General features: G+C 41.5%; 1 pseudogene across 1 annotated transcript in view; it reads left to right on the forward strand.

The window, feature by feature from the left end:
- The window catches only part of LOC309690461 (myosin-IIIb-like), a 29,413-nt pseudogene extending 9,991 nt beyond the window's left edge, over nt 1–19,422 (forward strand). Inside the window, exons 6-15 of the transcript XR_014280759.1 lie at nt 587–792; nt 3,401–3,512; nt 3,651–3,813; nt 4,232–4,312; nt 5,738–5,834; nt 7,133–7,184; nt 8,118–8,241; nt 18,358–18,458; nt 18,837–18,883; nt 19,288–19,422. The product of XR_014280759.1 is annotated as a myosin-IIIb-like (transcript). The remainder of the gene's footprint in view (nt 1–586; nt 793–3,400; nt 3,513–3,650; nt 3,814–4,231; nt 4,313–5,737; nt 5,835–7,132; nt 7,185–8,117; nt 8,242–18,357; nt 18,459–18,836; nt 18,884–19,287) is intronic.
- Nucleotides 19,423–19,718: the final 296 nt, after the last annotated feature.

Below are 19,718 nucleotides of genomic sequence, written 5' to 3' on the forward strand. Positions count from 1 at the left end.
AACCTGTAACACACCTTTCATTTCATAAAATGTAAATACATCTCAGTAAATACATCTTTAATTAGTGCTTAAAAAGAAAGCAAGTGGACTTTTTTGGTTTTTGAAGACGTCACTTCTAAAACAACTGATGGACAAAACCCTATATTTAATCCCAAAGTAGGTCACATACCTTGTTTTTAAGTGCTGAAGACTGCCAGGACCTGGATGAATGAGAATCTACTTGCACACTTTAATTCGTTTTGTTATTACATTGCATTTTTTTTAACATTACCATAACTGATACCAACAATTCTGCAAATAGAATTACACAGTGTTGCTTTTTTTTCAAATCCCTAAATAATTCATGATGTCTTTTACTTTAGAATTGAAAACACTGTTGTGTCCTGTTGAGATAGATTTGTTTATTGATTCATACTGATTCATTCTCGTGGGTACCATCGAGCTTGTTATGAGACTGTCTGGAAAAAGTTTGAATGCTTCTTCCAGTGCAGATCTGATCTGACCTAAAAACCCTGATAATATGAAACGATATAACTGCTCTCTCGTGTCTTCTCTTGCTTCTGCCCTCATTGTTGTGTTTGTGCAGTACTCCCTGATGGACCTGCTGTCTAAGATGGTCGTGGGCCAGCCACACTTTGTGCGCTGCATCAAACCTAATGACGACAGGCAGGCACTCTGCTTCTGCAAGGAGCGGGTGATGGTGCAGCTGCGTTACACTGGGATCCTGGAGACGGTGAACATCCGCCGCCAAGGCTACTCCCACCGCATCCTGTTTGAAGACTTTGTCAACAGGTAAGAGTGGCGTCGAGACAGGCGGCGCCTCCACTCAGCAGCACGCACGCACGCTGACACAACCCCAGAGATGGCGTAGAACAAGTGAGCCGTGCTCTACATCACACAAAAACACGGGTTCTTTAATTAGATAGGGGTACATGTTGAGCAGAGCAAGAGGCTGACTAATTGGCAGTCATTAGTGATAGTGCAAGACTAAATCCTGCAGCTCTTTTAACTGGGTGGATACTCCAGTCTGGAAGATATGGATTAAATTCAAACAAGGAGGAACTGTGATTATAAGGGGTGATGCATTTTAATAGATTTCCTTTTACTATTCATAAAGAGTTTGTTCTTATACTCGGTGACCTGAAAAAGCTCAAACATAGTCTCCTTGTCCCATCGGTATTACATTAGAGCACAATTAAAACAAGTCTCATCATTAACGGGGGGCTTTACGTAAGGGTGTTGTTTTGGGTTTTTAAAAATATGGGACAGGATCCGTTTAACTGTTACTAAGCACTACACGCTTCCTCCAATTTAAAAGCGTACACCTAAATTTTAAGGGGAAAAAAATCCACACATTTAGATGAGGCTGTGCGAAAATGCCAGAAAGCTTATGTTTGATCAGTGTTCCTTTGAAAAGTATTCCAGCCACCTCTAATGTGGAGACTTTAAGATTATATAAAATTTAATTAACTTAGACTTGTGGAAAGAAGAACTTTGAGATGACTGGTTAGTGTCGTTGCTTCGGGGGAAGCTTTAAAAATGTGGGCCTAATTTTGGCGAGCTGAAACTTTGAATGACCACATGGTGTTTCCCTGCATGTCCTACTTTTGCTCCCAGTATTGAAGGCCGATTACTGGAAGATCGCACACAACCCCCGGCACGATGACGTCCCTGTTGTCTCCTGTGCCTGAAGTGTGCCTGTGTGAGAAGGAGAGTGTGTAAATATATTTTAACCTTGCTATTGAATCCATATCATCCTACCTGAGCCAGGCAGAAGTCATACAGACAGACCTGAATGGCTAAACTGCACCTTTAGTGAAAACTGATTTAAATTTGTGCTCCCATATCAAAGGCTCGTCTGATGTTGCAGTGCTTTGTATTTACCATCAAAGAAATAACAGGTATCAACAGGAATTAGAATGAAAGGCTGTAGACTGAGGCGGGGAGGGGAGTTCAAAGAAGTTTTTCTTCTTGTTGTTCTTCTTCTTTTTGACCACTGCCAGAACACGAAAGATGAACGAGTATTTCTGGAGCCTTGATGTCCCTGAGCAAACAATTAGAACCACTCTGTCCTATGCTGGTATTTTATAAACAGCAGGATCAGTGGATGGATCCAGACAATGTGAGCAATAAACAGCGGCGTGGGTGATGCACACTGATAGGCCTGCGCTAATGAGGATCTTCTGTGGCCACTGAAATAGGAGACGATGATGCATTGAAAATAGATCCAGCGCTGGTCTCTGTTAAAGAGTCATGTTTGACTCAGATTTCTGAGCAGCAGGAAGTTTTTAACTGTGGTTCTCTTAACAGTACTTCTAGTAGCAATGTGCAACAAGATGTTGATATTGATAATGTCATTTCTTGAAGACAGTTAAGTAAGTAGGCACTACGTCATCCCCTAGTCTACCAAAACTAAGTTAGCTAAATTATCAATATCTTGTCAAATATTCAACATTTCAAGATTTGTATATCAGATGGCTCCAGTTTCAGACACATGCTTGATTTATTCTCTATAATTTAGTGGTTTATATATTTTCCTAATAAGTGAAAGATTCCTGGTTCAATCCCAGGAGAACACAAAGATCCCTTTGAGCTTGCATTAGGAGGGTATGGAGGCTTATTTCACTTAAAAAATCAGAAGTTTGAAGTTTGAAGCTGTAAGTCAACATTTTTAGATACCTAACTTGAAACTTTTAGACTGCCTAATCAAAAAATAAATGAATAAGTGGCAGAACAATCTTTTATAGGAATGACATACGTTAAAAATGTGTTAAAAAAGTTGCCAAATCAAATATGTGATCCCTTGTCACTAAGAAAGCAGTTGAAAGTAGCTTTTTAAAATTCTTTAAATCTGTTTATATTGTTCTATTATTGGCATGTCAGTGTCTCAGGAGGTAAAGCAGGTTGTCCACAAGTTCATAGTTTGATTCCGGGTCTTCTAGTTTGCACATAGTCTTCTCTGCATCCATCTGACTGCCTGCTACATGCATTTGTGTGCATGCATTTGTACTGCTTAAAGACGTCGAATAAAGCTCTGTCAGTTGTGTGTCAGTGAATCTGTGAATGCAGCTTGTAATAAAAACACCTTCAGCAATTCGTTAGCCTCTTGACACCCTGTGTTCTCATATCGGGACACTGTATTTTGGGTTTTCTGCACAGTTTTTCACTTAACTTAGTGTTTTATCCAACCTTGATTTTATTGTGTTATGCTTTTTGAGGACGTAAAAACTATGTAACAAAGTAACGACTTCCTGTGCAAAGATAATGCTTAGTTTTTATATTTATCAGCTCCAAATACTCCCATATTTTTTTTTAAATAATAGCAAAACACAATATCTCTGCTTGAGTAACTACATTTGTTCAAAGGTGTCCTTTTTCTCTTCATTATCTCCTCTTCCAGATATTACTATCTTGCATTTCGGGCTCACGAGATGCCTGAAACTAGCAAAGAAAACGCTGTTGCCATACTGGAGAGGGCCAAATTAAAAGACTGGGTGCTGGGAAAGACAAAGGTGGGGTTATTTTTAAAACAAAAAGTTTAATATTGAAGTTATTTGTATTTGTAAAAGACATTAAAGTTTGTAAAGACATAAAAGAAATAGACATAATCAAGCTTTGGATGTCCTAAGCAGAGCAAAATGTCCTGTCAGGTTTTTCTGAAATACTACCATGTGGAACAACTGAACCTGCTGCTGCGGGAAGTAATAGCTCGGGTGGTGGTGATGCAAGCTTACACTAAAGGCTGGCTCGGGGCCCGGCGTTATCGAAAAGAGAAGGAGAAGAGAAGCCGTGGGGCCACAATCATCCAGTCAGGTACGCTGGTTTTGATTAAACAGTAAACAGGAAGAGCGATTATTCAAACTTAAGTCAAAAATATGAAAAGAAAGATGAGTTGTGATATATTCTTTTATCGGTCGTGATGAAACAGGTGCAAATTTGATGTGAGGTGGTTTCTTAATGACATCTAGCCTATTATGTGCCTGTGAGTCTTCATAAAAGAGATAGTTTGATAACCACAGCTTGACCTATGAGGGTTAAGAGCAATGCTTCAGAGCAGACAATAAGACCTCAGAGAGTTCAAAGGGATCCATCCCTCTGCCACCTGGTTTAGCAGTGTTTTGAAGTGGGATCTTGTGTAGTATGCGCAGTCTATTTTGTTTCACAGAGGTAGGTCAGCAATCTCTCGCACACACACACGCATACACACACTGTCTCTTTCTTTTCCCCTTAGCCTGGAGGGGCTATGTTGCTCGGCAGAACCTCAAGCAAATCAAAAAAGAGCGGGAAGAGGCAGCTGTCCGCATACAATCAGGTAAAGAAATGTTTAAATTTTCAAGTTCAAATATTCAAGTGGAGACATCTGGAATTTCTCACGCGGCCCCATGTCCGGTGGAAATTCGCGCCACTGTTTTCATACATTTTCAAAAGGAAACGGGATAAAGGCCTGGAAACCTTACATCTTTGTGAAACACCTTTTTGATCTCCATGAGTGGCCTACGAAATAGTAATAATTAATTAATAATGCATACAGAAAAGCTTTTGAAAGTTTGGGCAGCATTTGGTCCCCATGTTTCAGAAGAACAGTGCATACTGAGATCCTTTTTTTCCTTTCATCTCTTTCCCAGTAAAGGCAAGAGAGGGGCTTATCCCTTCTGTTTCCTCACGACTTCCTCTCTCAAATTCCTGGCCTATTACACAGCTCTCACATACCAGAAACAAGATGCCTTTTTATACTGTCAACCTTTTCATCTGAAATGTAAATTAATTCTTACTCAGTGTGCCTTGACGAAGATCAAAGTGGGCACATTAACCTTCCCAGCCCCCCTCCCCCTCCTCGGAGGCTCTCACTGGAGGACAAGGGAGGGTGCCAAAAGGGGCAGGAGAGAGGAGGGCAGGAGGGAGGAGATCTGGCATTGTTTCCCCTGGCTCTCCTAAGGGCTGCCCTCATCTGGCACATGGAGCATCTCAGTCGCCTGCACACCTTGTGTAAATGTCCTCCATTAAACCCTTGTAAATAAAGCTGCAGAATGGGTAAACATGGTTTTGGTGTTGGGAAAGCCTCTCTGTCGCCGCTGTCTTTCTTTTTAGAGAAGCGTGTTTGTGTGTGGCCGCCGGGGTTCGGGAAGGGGATGGAAGGCGGGGTGGGGGGAGAACCTGAACCTGACATAAGTGGGGCCTCAGCCCCCCGGCGGAGCACTCCAGCACATTCACTTTGTGTGTTCTCTGCAGCTTATAGCCTTTGAGGTGGGCTGCATTTGCATTCTGAAAATAAACAGATGCCTTTCAAATGTATGAGCCTGGTGGCTTCTCAGATCTCAGCGGGGCCTGGGGGACATGCTCACCATCGATCAGATTAGACCATGCAAAATAGAACCATTGCTCAACAATGTACTTGAGCCTTCTTTTCCTGTGCATATAATTTTACCAGAAAAACACAAAGCCCGTCGACGGAGTAAGTCAGCAGGCTCCTTTTACCATCCGTCTGAGCTCAGTGTGTCTCAATAATCGCACAAAGTTTCCTCACTGCAGCGCCACAGACCATATATGCATGCTAAACACATCTCACTTCCTCGCGGGTGAATCCAGAGTTTCTTAATACAAAACTGTTTGGTGCTCCTGATTAATATATAATAAATACACTTTGTGTGTAATTGTGTGAGCATGCAACATGTATATGAGGACAGGGGTGAGGCATTTGACCATTTGACAGCGTGTCTGGCATTCATATCCTGTGCAGCTTACAGGGGCCATCGGGTGCGTCGGGACTGTGGACCCCAGGAGCACAGATGTCACCCTGAGGCTGGAGAAAAGACCACCAAAGAGGAGCATTTAGGGTGAGCTTTGACATTTGTTGTCCTTCAGCATCTGTTCTCATTGGTCTCATTTTTCCTGTACTTTGATTTCTTTTGTAATTTCATTTGCTCCTCATTGCACAGACAATAGTCCACCAGTAGCCATGGCTGACTGAGCAAGAGGCCTCCCATGCTTGCCATTCATCTTCAGCCTTTGCTGGATGAGCTGCTTTTGCCTCATAATGAACTGCTGTTTCACCCAAAGGAGAAAGCTCCTCCCTGTGCACCACCTCTTTCAGTTTTATAAACGTAATAAATAACTTTCCACCAAGATAGCACACTTGTCTGACCACAAGCGGGGCTGGGTGCTGCACTGGTGTCCAGATGTACGAGCTTGTGTTTATTCAGCATATGGGCAGGCCAGACATTAAGAAAGTATTTGCTAAGCGGGAGAGCAGCCACTGAATGAATAGCGGCACACGAGGTGTTGATGGCAGCTTTTACCTTTTTTTTGTCATTAAAAAAGTCTCTAAGCATCCTAAAAATTGTTTTAAGTATCCCCGAATGATTTCAGACCTTTCACAATAGCTCTTAGAAAGAAAGACGTAAAATTAGAGATGCATTGCATATCTTGTTTAAATCTTCTGCGACATTTTGGTCAAGGTTGCGCATTTCTCTCCCGACTCCAAACTCCAAAATACTAGATTTACACATCTGAAAATGTTATGCTTGTTGTATACTCAAACCGAGCAGAGCCTCATCTGGGGATTTTTCTCTCCATGTTTACAATCATATTCCTTGGTGGGAAAAAACTTCAAACCTCCACTTAACAATTCTGTTTAATCAGTGTTGGAATCTCTCCATATATATTTATTTTGACATGATCTGGCCCATTTTCCTGCGGTAAGATTTGTGTTCTCACCTACATGCTGTTCTTTTCCCTTTTGATACCCCTCCTGTCTGCCATGCATGAATTCTGTGTTTGCATCCAAACAGCAGAGCCTCCGGTTGCATTGCCAGTTCCAAACTGGATGAGATTTTTGTTTTTCTAGACCCGAAGCATGACTGCCACTGGCTCGCGGCATTGTGCGTGCAGATGTTGTCTCGTTGGTGTTTGCTTTTTAAATAATGCAACATGAGCGAACGGGCGCAGAAACACATCGGCGCTTTTTTGCTCCGCAAATTACATAATCATAAAGTGGAGATGTTTTAGGAGCAAAAAAGACAAATAAAAATCATCCTCAGCTCTGGATTTCTTTGTAATAAGCTGATGCAATATGCTTTATTTTGCAGTGATCATTTTCGTTCATTTTAGTTAAAAGTGCGTCTTAATTTCACAGGTACAGCCCGGACAACAAAGAGGCAGACGGAGATTACACCCATAAAAAAGATGTAAGTAGCAGAATATCAATGAGCATTTTCCTTATGCCTTACTAGCTGTGTATGTAAAAAATAAAATAAAATAAAACAATGCTGCTCCTCTACAAAGCAGCTTTAACCCAGATTATTCTTTGGGAATTTTTTGAGTCCTTGAGACAAAAGAGTTCTCTTGCTCCAACCTCCATCTCAGCGGAGAAGAAGACAGGGTGGTACAGGAACGAGAGAATCAAAAGGCTGGAAATTCACGGCTGAGAATAAATGCTCGCTCTTCCCTGAGGTGATTTGTCTTTGCGCTCTTCTTTCTACAGATGTTAGACCCCTTTTTTTAGTAAAGACCTGAGGTTCTTTGGTAGCACTTTGATATCCTGCTCGGATTCAATATGTGAAATAGAAGAGCCACTCCGTGACTTGGAGCACATCACAGTCTTTGAAGTCTGATCCAATTTTTGCTGCTCACCATTTGATGTTGAAAGGATGAAATGAGGAAAATGTACAGTTTTTGCCAGTAACTCTGCTGAGCATATGTAAGATTAAAAAAGCAAAATCCTTTGGAGGATGTACTTAGAAATGTTAAGCAGATTAATACTTTCCTATAGCTCTTTTATTCAAAGATAAAATTAAATATGAGAGGAAGTCTGTATGTGCTGTTTTTCATACTCTCACAATTAAGTCAGTGTGGTGCTGTTTGCTAGGAGGTAGGGCTAGTAAAGGGGGGGGATATGCAATTGCATTAGCATTTGATTAACATTGCAAAGCACATTAATGGGTTTGAGTTATATGAGTGCCAAATTGTAAATTGTAAATAAATGAATACAACATCTACATGACTAAATTGAAAAAAAAAAAAAAAAAACGCATTACAGGGCATGCTTTAACTTGTATATATTCATTCAGTGCTTTCATTGACATTGCTCTTCTGGGTGTGTTTACGCCTCCTCTTTCAAGGTTGGCCCTGACAGCCAAGACAGACAAGTGAAAGACATCAAGAGAGACAAAGGCAGAGCAGAAGACAGTGTAACGACGCCGTGCAGGGAGACGGCAAGGCTGCGAGACACGCAGTGTAAACAAGGTAAGCCCGAGCACAGAGCTGGCGGGTGCAGGTAATTACACAAAGAGACAGCAGAAATCCCGCTTTAATGGATAAAGTGCCATTTTTAATACGAGACCCCTTTCAACCTTTCATCCCAGCCAATCCCCTGCTGCCATTCTTTGTTGACAGCAAAAAAGAGCGGCATTATGGGCGATCATTTCTGTGGTATTTTAATAACTCAGGTCAGCTCATCATAAACGTCTCAAGGCAAGTGGAGGGGGGGGAGTTTCGAAGTGGCACGAGCACTTCAAAGCTTTCGTTCTCCTGCATGGCGGGCCCTTCACTAAGGATCTCATCAGTGACTCTAATAGACCTGCACAGTAACGGTGACACGAAAATACACAAACCCTGATTTGTTGAACATATGTTTGGTTTGCTTTTTGCCCCAGGCGACGAATTACATTAATTCCTGCTGCCTGGAAGGCTGAGTGGGTGGCTGTGCAGGGGGCCTCTGATTACGGCCGTCACCCAGCCCACCGCTAGGGTAGCCTTGGTAATGGGGCCCGGCCCTTCATTAATGTTATTAAAGGGGTATGAGGTAAGAGACCGAGGTGGAATAGTGTTTAGCGTTGCGGCTGAGAGATTATGGGGATTAGACATGATAATGTAACACAGACAGGGCTCTCCAGCAGGCCCGGGATTAGTGTCAGCACGCCACAGCAGGTCTGGGTTAGATAGCGGCTAATTCGGTAATGCTGCATACAGGTGACCCCCGCTCCCAGGCATCACTGCCGCTGAAGGGAGGCAGTGTTTGATGAATTTATAATGTCAAAGTGATTATTGAGAGGAAACATGGCGGTGAATGTGAGGGTATTTTGCCTAAACTGGTGCTTTGCTTTGCTTTTTTCCTCCAGTCGGTCCACATGTAAGTTTAAAATAATAGCTGAATGATTTTCTGTTTTTTTGTTTTTCTTTACAGTTTAAAGCCCAAGAATTTGTTCAAATGTAAAACAATGAATTCATAGCATCATTGCATCAATAATAAAGCATGCCCACAGTAAGGCTTCGTGGGTATACCTGTAAAGATGGCTTGTGTCAAATTGCTTTCTTTCCTAGATTAAGTAGTTTGAAGGACATTTTTGGGCGGTGCGAGGTGAAAGGAGAATAAAGCCACTACAAGCAAATGCAGAAGAAATGCTTCTGCAATTGTTTAAGCATCCTTTGATTGCTATGCATAAAATGTCCATCCTTAAGAAATTAAAATGCAAAAGTAATGTTTCTGGAAATGTTCCTCTTTATTTGTAAATAATTTTAAAAAAGCAGGTCGCTCATGTGCACTGAAGAAAAATTACATTTGATTTTGGATCACTGTGAAACATTGTACAAAAGACTTTGGTCAAAAAAGACTTTTAGGGTTCATGTTGATGTAACAAGGGGATTTTTGCAGTGATCTTGCAACCTCTGAGATTTATCCTGGGGGTAAATGAAGGTTAGTCTTTTAGTCTCTTTTCCTGCAGCACATCAAACTCTAATGCTTTTTTTAAGTAGGTAAGTTGTAAGTTTTCTAGATCTGACAGTTCAATTATGTTGAAATTTTCAACAGAAAAAATAGCCTGGACTAATTCCTTAGATATTATATGTGGAGAGATTTTCAGGTATTCATCATTGCCTCTTTTCCTGCTTCATTTATGTTCCTGCTTGTGGCTCTGACGTCTTTCAGGAAACCCCATTTGAATATGTTGAGGGAGGCCACAGTGGCTCATGCACCCAGGGCACACTTTGATCCCTGCAGATCTGAGGGTCTTTTTTTTTTCATCCCGAGGTTGAGCAAGTCATGGAAGCCTTGCCCTGCCAGATGTTTGGAGACCAGACTTCTTCCTGTGTCTCATCCTGCCGTCGCCTCTGGTGATCGCATTGGTTCTCTCGGGCTAGAGTTCGACCTGGAGTGTTTCAGGACACCAGTAGAGGAAAAAAAAAACAGAGAATTAACCGTGGTAATCGAATTACTCCACCCCTCCAGACACCCGCGCGCTCTCTACACGCTGCTCCCATTAAAGCCAAAACACCAGGGCGTGACCTGGAACCTCTCAATGTGTTTGACGGACGTTGGGTCTTTCCTGCATGATTTTAAAAAGCCTGGTGTTCAACTGAGAGATCTGTTTCACTGTATATCCGACACCAGGCTAAGCGACTGTTCTCCCTCTTTAGGCAGATACCCACGGTGCTGTATTTTATGATGGGGAGAGAGCATTAAAACACTTTGTACTCCAGGCGCTCGCAGTTGTCTTCAACACCAACCTTTGATTTTTCTTTTTTTCTCTCTCTCGCTCTCTCAGCGGAAAAAGTTACACATACGCAGTGTTGTCTTGTAAGCTACACGTTCAAGGCGATGTCACCTTCCGTCACCTGTCTCCTGAGCACTAAATATTAATGCAACATGTTTGGAAATGAGTCACAGAGATGTGTGCAGAAAGAAAGCCTTTGCTAGCAAGCAGCAGATATGATCAGAGCGCTGCTTATGCTCCTCAGCGTGGTAAACAGGATGGTGCCGAGGATCAGTCAGAGCTGACTTTATGGTTTATGAAAGCTGAGCTACTTATGTTAACAGGCTTTTTGAAGATTATAGTTGTGGTAAACATACATGTCAAGAGAGAGACAGTGATAAAGTGGGGCTACGACACAGCCCAATTACCTCTGTGCCTCAGAAGATGGTTAACCTGCTGGCTTGAAAGGATGAAACAAGAAGAAGAAAAACAGGAAAATAGTTAAAGTAATGTCTTAATGGTTATAGTTGCATCCCCTCTGCACAGAACACGGTACAGTCAATAAGAATTGATTTGGGTTGTTGCTCCGAGCTGTTTCTGTGCTTTATAGCTGCAGCTGGGAGCGCTTGTTGGAAATGTGGGCGCAGTTTTTCCCCACACTGAGGTCATCCCACACTCACAAGAACATTTCACTTTCCTCTCCGCCTGCTCCTTCCCTCAGCTCTTAAACGTCTTCCCGCATGTCCTCCCACAAGGTTTGCAGCCACCAGGTGCTGCTCCACAACGCCCCCCCCCCCCCCCCCCTCATACACCAACACCATCACCACCAAAGCAGCATCACGGTATCAACATGCATCTGCCAGACAAATGATCCACCCTCTCCATGTTCTCTAGACAAATACTCTCCCTCCCTCTCGCTGTCTCTCAGCCTTTTGATTTATCTGTCTGTCTCCACATATCGCCGCGTCTCCACCGGATGCCTTCAGTTTTAGGCAAATTACAGGCTCGACGTAGCGGCAGCAGAGATTTGGAAGGGATAGGAAAGACTCAACTTAACGGAAGGAGTTGCCTCTGTCTGACGCTACCTACGTAATCCTCTTAATGTCAGTGGGAGTAGTTAACAGGATGTACTTCCAAACTACTCATCATCACAATTCCAACAGAATAATCTCCTCAGACATTAAAATCAAGGTGGAAAACGATGCTCAGAGTTCTCTGTGATTTTTCACATGTCGATTGAGTCACTTGGTGTACTTTAGCAAACTTTTCCAAGCACAAAATGCTATTAGGTTGTTATTGTACTAATTTTATTTAGCAAAATTTGCTGGTATTCCACTGATCAAGAGAGAAAAGGCTCAGTGCCCTTCATTTCCATATTTAATCTGTTTTTGGCTTTTCTTGTCATTCATCTCTCCCTCATCGTTCTTTATTCTTTTTTACTTGTCCTTCTTGGTCAGGGTTATAGATTACATGTATTAAGCTTGTGACAAATGATCGACTCCCACAATCAGATTTCTCCTCCTAGCAAGCATTTTTGTCAGGAGTCAAAGTTCCAAAAGTTGCTGTCACTGGAAATGATTGATTTCAGTGTGAAAAATTGCTTGTAAGTAACAACATCCTCTGCTTGCACTAGTGAAAACAGATGCAGGATCTGCCCCCTTTTTCTGCATTATCTGCGAGGCTTGATCAGTTCGGCTTCTAATTTAAAGCACATGACTGGCTATTAAAGGAATGAGAGAAAGTTCTGGAAATGCTCTTCCACTTTGCATATCTGGTTTGGGTCTTTGTTTGCAAGTTAAGAATAATATCTGTTACTGTTTGCGTGCATGTGTGTGCACGTTTGTGTGCATGCTGTCTGGGCTAATGTGTGCGTGGATGTGTGTGAAGAGGCGGTTGTGAGGTAAAGAGAGGGGTCTGGATTGCACATGCCTCATTTAGACATCAAAGGCCTCTGCTGATGATTTTTCCTTATAATCCATGCCTTTTGGTGCCTCTGCTCTCTCCATCTGAATAAACAAAACCCGAGCGGTTCTCTGTGGTCTGGGAGAAGTCAGGTGATTGCAGCACGTGACTTTGGAAGTAAATCGATACATCTCTAATTTATTCCACTAAAAATCCCTTTTAGCGGCTCTTTTATGTTGTTTCTGAAGAGCGTTCTGATTTTCAAGGGATTTCAAAGTGGTATTTAGAGATGTAATACGTCTCATCTGCTAGTCTTTGAAAATAAAAGAAGTACCTATCTCCCAAAAAAAAAAAAAAGAATTCTTTTTATCTCAAGAAGCAAACATGTACAATATGTAAGTCTTTCACCAAGAAGAGCAAACACTGCTTGGCTTTCTTTTGATAGGGAGAAATCAATATTGCATGAAACTTACTGCCTCTGTATTCCCAGTTGGCTATTATTCCTCCCCACCCCAAACAGCAAACGTTACCCACGATCATTTAGCAAACCCTTGGTGTGAGCCGCTGCCTGACCCCTTCCCAGCTCTGCCCGCCCGTGTCCAAGCTGTGCTCCCATGCCAGAAGCCAGTTTGGCAGGCTCCCTGCCTGTAATGTATCTGCAGGAGCAGCATTCCTCTGGGGCTGGCCTGGATCAAATGACAATGGTTTCCCAAATGGAGGCACAGAGATGGGAGGCCTGACCCATCCTCTGATCTGCTACACGCTCTGATCGCTGCAGGTCAGGATGGATAAATTGTGAGGCTAAACCTCCTGTGAGATCTGCAGGGTTAGATACAGCACCTGAGAGATAAGAACTGCACCCGTAGAAACAGACACATTAATATCTCATCAATGTCAGTAGGAAAAAAAATGTCTTAGTAGAAACTGATAAAATAATAAAGCTGCTGAGAGATTTTGCAACATTTTCCATTAAAAACATCAAAGAGTGCAGTCGTTGTTGTGTGACTGTGGGTACTAAACTACAAGGTCATTGTCCTACATGATCATTTTTTTTATCACGTAGGCCCTTATTTTCCAAATTCGCCACCTCTGCCACATTTCAATAAATTTTTATTGAAAGTTCTACGTCACCATCCTGACAAAGAGGAGCTGTAAAAGAGCGAATTCCAGTGCCAGTACCGTATCCCACAAATCTGAAGTAAGCGATCCCGAGCCAATGCTGAATATTTTTCTTCTTTTTGCACAAATGCCACCTCTCAACCAAGTTTCATGAAATCCATCTGAGTAGCTTTTACATAACTTTGCAGGAAAACAGACAAGGTTCCACATTTGGCTTCTGTCTTGATAGTGGTATTTGCAGTAAACACAGCTTCAGTTGTAGGGAATGTAATTTGGAGGTATTTAGTCTTTTCGTTTTAGATCAGTTAATACTTTTCACCTACTGTGACATTTGCTGGGAAAAAAGATATCCTCAAGGGGTTAGAATCTATCCTGACCTGAACACGATTAAAACAAAATTTTCACTAGCTGTTGAGAGTTGTGGGGGGATCGGCCAACAAACAGATGTTGTCATTCCTCGCAGTACGACTAAAAGTGATGCAGAGTTTTGTTTGTTTCGCAAAGCCGTTTGAAGCTCATGTTTACAGACACCAACTGGTAGAAAACAGTGTTTACATTTATTTATCTATTTATTTAGCAGGATTTATGTTAATTAGCTGCAGCTGAGTAAACTTACTGGCCACAGTTTTCTTTACAGCCAGTCATCGGGTTTAGCTTTCACTTGCTACAGTTCTTGGGACACAGTTAAAGCATCAGCTAAAGAAACCTATTATGCTCATTTCCTACCCTATATATTTTTTTAAATGTAAAAGAATAACTGACTGAGAAAGACTCACAGTTTAAAGTAATCCTTGTTCATCTCATAGTAGGCCTTGGCGTGGCCCCCTGAGACTTTTTACCTCCCTTTCCCTTCAGCCCAGCTTCTTTCTGATTGGCTGTCCCTCGCGAACAGAAGATTTGAACAGCAGGTGGGTAGGACTGCTGTGCTCACAGCAAGAGCTGCCTGAGAAGACAATATTGAGGATATTCATAAACAGACATATAAAAGCACAAGTAGAAAAAATAGAAAAAAAAAAGAAACAGAGCTTCAAAAGCAGACTGATGTCTGAGCTTTTGGCTCACAGGGATTACTTGTACATACTCTGGCCTCATTATTATCTTTAGCCGTGTTTATAAGGAGTATCCAAAGCTGTAACTGTATATATATATATATGTACATGTAAAGAAAGAGGAAAGACATAAATCCCCTTTAATTTAATTTCACTTGAGGTTTCCAAATGTTGTTTTTCTGCATTTTCAACATAATCTATGAATCACTCAAGTCATCAGGGAATTGGGTATTGTCCTAATTGCACTATATGCAGGTAAGAGTTTGCATTATTCTTAAATACTTGTGGACGTGCTGTCACAGCTAATGTGTTTTGTTGAAAGCACAGAGTACGCAGTCTGTTTCATAATACGATTTAATTTCAAAAGTCTGTTCAAGGACGTTAGGATTCATTATTTGTGATTGAGGGCTTTGATGCAATTTCAGGGGAATAAAACATTTGCTTATCAAAACCATTTTCTGCATCATTAGCAGAACAACGTCCTACATACAGACACTGTTTAACTGAGACGTAAAGTGTGAACATTTTATTTGTGCTGATTTTTCTCTTCGTTGCAGCATGTCATGCTCTTTCAGGTTTCAAAGGCTAAGCAAGAGCATAATGTCCAATTAATTTTAATGTGAGACTAAAACCTAAGTGCTTCTGATGCATCCAAACACAGCTGCTTTTTTTTTCCTGAGCTATTTGCCTCAGTACATGAGATTTCTTCCAAATATCCTCAAATACTCAGGGGTAACGGGGATCCACACAGCGGACAGTTAGCACCTCTGAGGCATGGGTAGATAAGATTCACGGTAAAAGTTGGCTAATATCTCAAAACTGACAGGAACTTTCTGGGCATTTACAAAGTGTGACTTTAGTAAACCTGTGCTGGTTTGAATAACATCAAGAAAGCCGAGGAAAGATTGAAGGGGTGGCGGGGGATCCTGCTCTTTGATGTATAGGATTGAGATGTGATGAGGTCTGTTCAAAGTGAGTACAAAGTAGTGTTAAGATGGAAAAGGCAAATGCAGCTTTAGTCAAGGTAGAGAAGCAGAGGTAGCAAGACATGATGAAGAAATGTCCTGTCTCACATGAAATGCAGGCAAAGAGGATGAAACGTTGTCAGACATTAAATATAGATGGTGAGCTTTAAAAACACACTTTTGTAACCAATGAACTTTGAAATGCTAAGCAAGGTGTAGTAAGGAAGAGCAGCCAGCCCTTATTACTGTGTTATGTTTGAATATCCACATTGTCACATTTCTAATTGTCTTTGGTAAGCCAATAAGATTTCCCTTTCTGTGGTGCAGTTGGGAAGAACAGCCTTCACACATCTGCAGAGAAGAAATCACTCAGTAAGACAGGATCTGAATGTAGTAATTGCTTTTTATTCCTTTTGACACACTGACCGCAGCTTCCATGTGTCACTCATTTGAGTGGAAATTGGAAGGGTGAAAATCTACATCTAGAATCCTGCAGACCTGCTTAGTCAGGCTCTTATTGAAGTGTGCACGGTGAAAATATGTATTTATTGGCCATAAAATAGACGTCACTTCTCTTTAAAACCGCTAAAACTTTTAAATGTTAAATTGCATTCACTTGTGTTTGGGTGGCATAACCATAGACCACATATGGGCATAGCCACAGTGACGTCACCCATTGGTTTATGGACTCCCGCTTGGAAGCCTCGACTTGAGCTTTTTTACCATATTGGAAGAAAGGGGAGGCTCTGACTGAGGGGGAAAAGGGCACTGCACATTCTAACAGCAGTACTTGTCAATTACAAAGTAGCCATGCTCTAAAACATACTCATCTTTATCGTCTCTTGAAGTACAATGGGGGCCACAATTTACAACATGAGCATCAGTTTATATTCTGTAAGACCTAAATCTTGCTATTGAGACTATAAATTTATCAGATAAGTGTTTACCACATACATAGATTAAGTGAGAACTAAGGCCATTTTCCAATAGACTTCCATAAACTAAGATTCCTTTTTTTTTTTTTTCCCAGAGGAGTCGCCCCCTACTGGATATGAGTAAGAATGCAGGTATTACTGCACTGGTTTTACTATGTTGATCTATGACTTATAAGCTCTGATAGATATGACACTGTAGTATCATCACATTTTTCTCCCTGCAGCCATCCTTCGTCTCATCTAACTAGTGTTTTTCCCCAAAATGTCACCCTGTTGGATTCCACTTTATTTTCCAGTCTTTATTACTTTGTTTGAATTTTACCATCACGCAGAGCTCTCTGCCTCTGCCATTAACACTTTGACATTTTCACTAATTTCAGTTGTGGTACACTGGAAATTGCCACCTGACCCTAATAGTGTATATTGTCAAATAGTTAATTAATTCTGTGTAGCTAATCATAAGCCTCTGCATACTCGTGTAATCCAGAAAACTATCAATGCTCCACTGAACAATCCTCCGCTGACTACTACTGCTGCAATTAGTAGATGTATAACTGATCAGCAGCACACTTTTTGATGTTTCCTTTAATAGGTTAAGGAATTGGATAGAAACAGGCAGTTTTGCATTTTGGAGAATTGTTTTCTGGTTATTAAACTACCACACGTTTCTGGGTAATAAGTCACAGCATTAAACACAATATGTACTCTGTTACCTTTATTTATTCTAAGAAGAATGCTGCAGGCATAAGTCAGCATTAATTCCAGCACTGTGAATAGTATCCTTATGTGTTAAACCATCAACTAATATTACTGTTTTATGAGATTAAGGCCACAAGTTAGTATTTTAAATTTTTAATGCACAGATATTAACATTTTATTGTTAGCAGGTCCTGTTGTTACCAATATACTATTATTAACTGATTTTGCTTCATAATCATACACTTGTTTCCACATTATTACACCCACTTTCTACCCTCTTAGTACCAATTATGTGATATTAGTCTTATAACTACTACTGTTAACTACTTGGCATGTGGCTCTTTTGTCCTGGCTACCTCTCCTCACACCCAACCAGTTATGGCAGATGGCTGGCCTTCCCTAAACCTGAGTTTTTCCTTCCCACTGTTGCAAATTGCTTGCACACAGGGGGCTGTCCGATTGTTGGAGTTTCCTCTGTATTGTAAAGAGTTGAATTGGCTATTACTCGGTAATAATCCCTTATTAACCAAAGTAATACAAAGCTAGACTAGAAGGTGCTGCCCAAATGTTTCTCCTCAAACAACAGATACTAAGATTTCTCATCTTGTAAAGATAGTCATTTAATACCCTATAAACTCTTAAGTACCCAAGATTCCAAATACTTATTTTCCATTTGTTACAATCACACATCCATTGAATATTTGCAATGAGCAGTACTCATTACTGAGTGAAATACAGTTAATGAGATTATCTGCACTTTTAAATGCTGACCTACTTTTTCTGTGCCTACATCCTGCAGAGTTGAGTGATCCAGGACTGTCAGCAACAAATATGAGATCTTTCTTAGCTTAAAACTACTGACGTTATTACCAGGATGAACTCTTCTCTGAGTGTGAAGGTGAACTTTTCATGAACGCACGGTGTCACTTCTGCCTGTTTCTTTTGTAATTCGGCTACTACAAACATCCCCCGCTGTGCACCTGTGATAGATGCGGTTTATGTAATAATAATAAGCTGTTATTGAGTCATCTCATCAATGAAATGACATAATCTCACTTAAGTCAATTTAAAGTGTTTCTGTCACTTTTGCGTCACACACGGGCGCCGATTTAAAAAGAAGGCAGAATCGGTTTACCGCCGCTGTCATCATCGTCGGCATCATGTTGGAGCTGCTTGTTGTTTTTGCCTGGTTGGATCACTGCCCTCGTTTCCTCTGTTGCAGGTCCAGTGATGAAGCTGCAGCAGAGAACTCCTCGCCGGCGGGGCCAGCAGCCCAAGCTGCTCAACAGCCCCGAAGACAGCCTGTACTACAACCAGCTAAATGTGAGTTCAAAGTGCCGATAAAGGCCTTTGTCTGACTTTGGTTCCACATGATAATACAATTAAACCTACCTGTGCCAGACCCTGGAGCCCCACCCCCACGCTTCTCTGCCTCTTGTCTTGAACATGTGCTTATGCTCTTTATCTGTTGCTTTCATGTCAGGATGTCTGCCTTCACGGTGAATAATTGATGTGGTTTATCAAAGCTGAGCAAGATGCATGCTTCATCAGACTCACTTGAGCCCTTTGATCAGAAAAAAATTATGCTGTGACTTCTGATATTATCAGCATCTGCTCGCATTCAACACAAAATCACTTTGAATTAAAAATTAATGACTCTCTGCTCATCTTTTGACTGTGTGCTCTTGGCCCTTTCCTCAGAGAACTCTGGATTACCAGGGGAGCAAGAGGAAGCCGAGAAAACTTGGGTAAATAACTGCTTTCCTACTTACAGCAACTCTAAACAGAGCAGGCCCTTTGTGGAATAGGAGAATCCAGAAATGGAGTTGTTTTCTTATAATGTAAATGGAGAGCCGAAAATAACAGGGTTTTTATGAGGAGATGCTCTGCGTCATTGGAGAGGGGGTTACATATTAGGGCCTTTGTCATCATGCTAATTTTAACTGTTGAAGGTCTGCACTGTGCCTGTACTGTAATTGACGTTCTATTTCAGAGCAGTATGCTTAAGCAAACACCTCATCTCAGGTGCATCTGCAAATAATACTATTGCAAATGTCTAGCTTTACACAATATTAAACTAAAAAAAGGCACCATTCCTCTATCACAGTAATGTCTCACCACTATCTTTTTGTCTCCTTAAAAAAAATCACAGTCAAATCAAAGTGCTGGATGGAGAAGATGAGTACTACAAATTACTGTCAACTGTGGAGTCGATCCCTGAGGAAGAGCACTCAACCACCGCCCCTACCCACCCTTTCTAGTTGGGCCCCTCGTCAGTCAGAGCTGAACCATGTCAGCCGGTAAGACAGACGCTTCAGACGTGTAGACAGACACTCCAAAGAACATCCTCTGCTTTGGATGTGCTTTGGTATGTGGAGCAAGTAGCAGCGGTGCAGAATAAGCGACCTGCGCGAGCCGTGCCCTCGTCTGCTAATGCAAAGTGATCAGAAGGTGTTTACAGGAGCAATTCGCTCGTCATCAGTGACAGTGTTAGGATAGTTTCTTCCTTCGGCTCAGAGTTTGGAACACATAGTTCTACTAGATTCTACTAGACTAGACGTACTAGATTTCTACCTCGTGTGC

This window comes from Aulonocara stuartgranti (assembly GCF_965226115.1).
Source record: "Aulonocara stuartgranti genome assembly, chromosome: 16".
NCBI classification, from domain to species: domain Eukaryota; kingdom Metazoa; phylum Chordata; class Actinopteri; order Cichliformes; family Cichlidae; genus Aulonocara; species Aulonocara stuartgranti.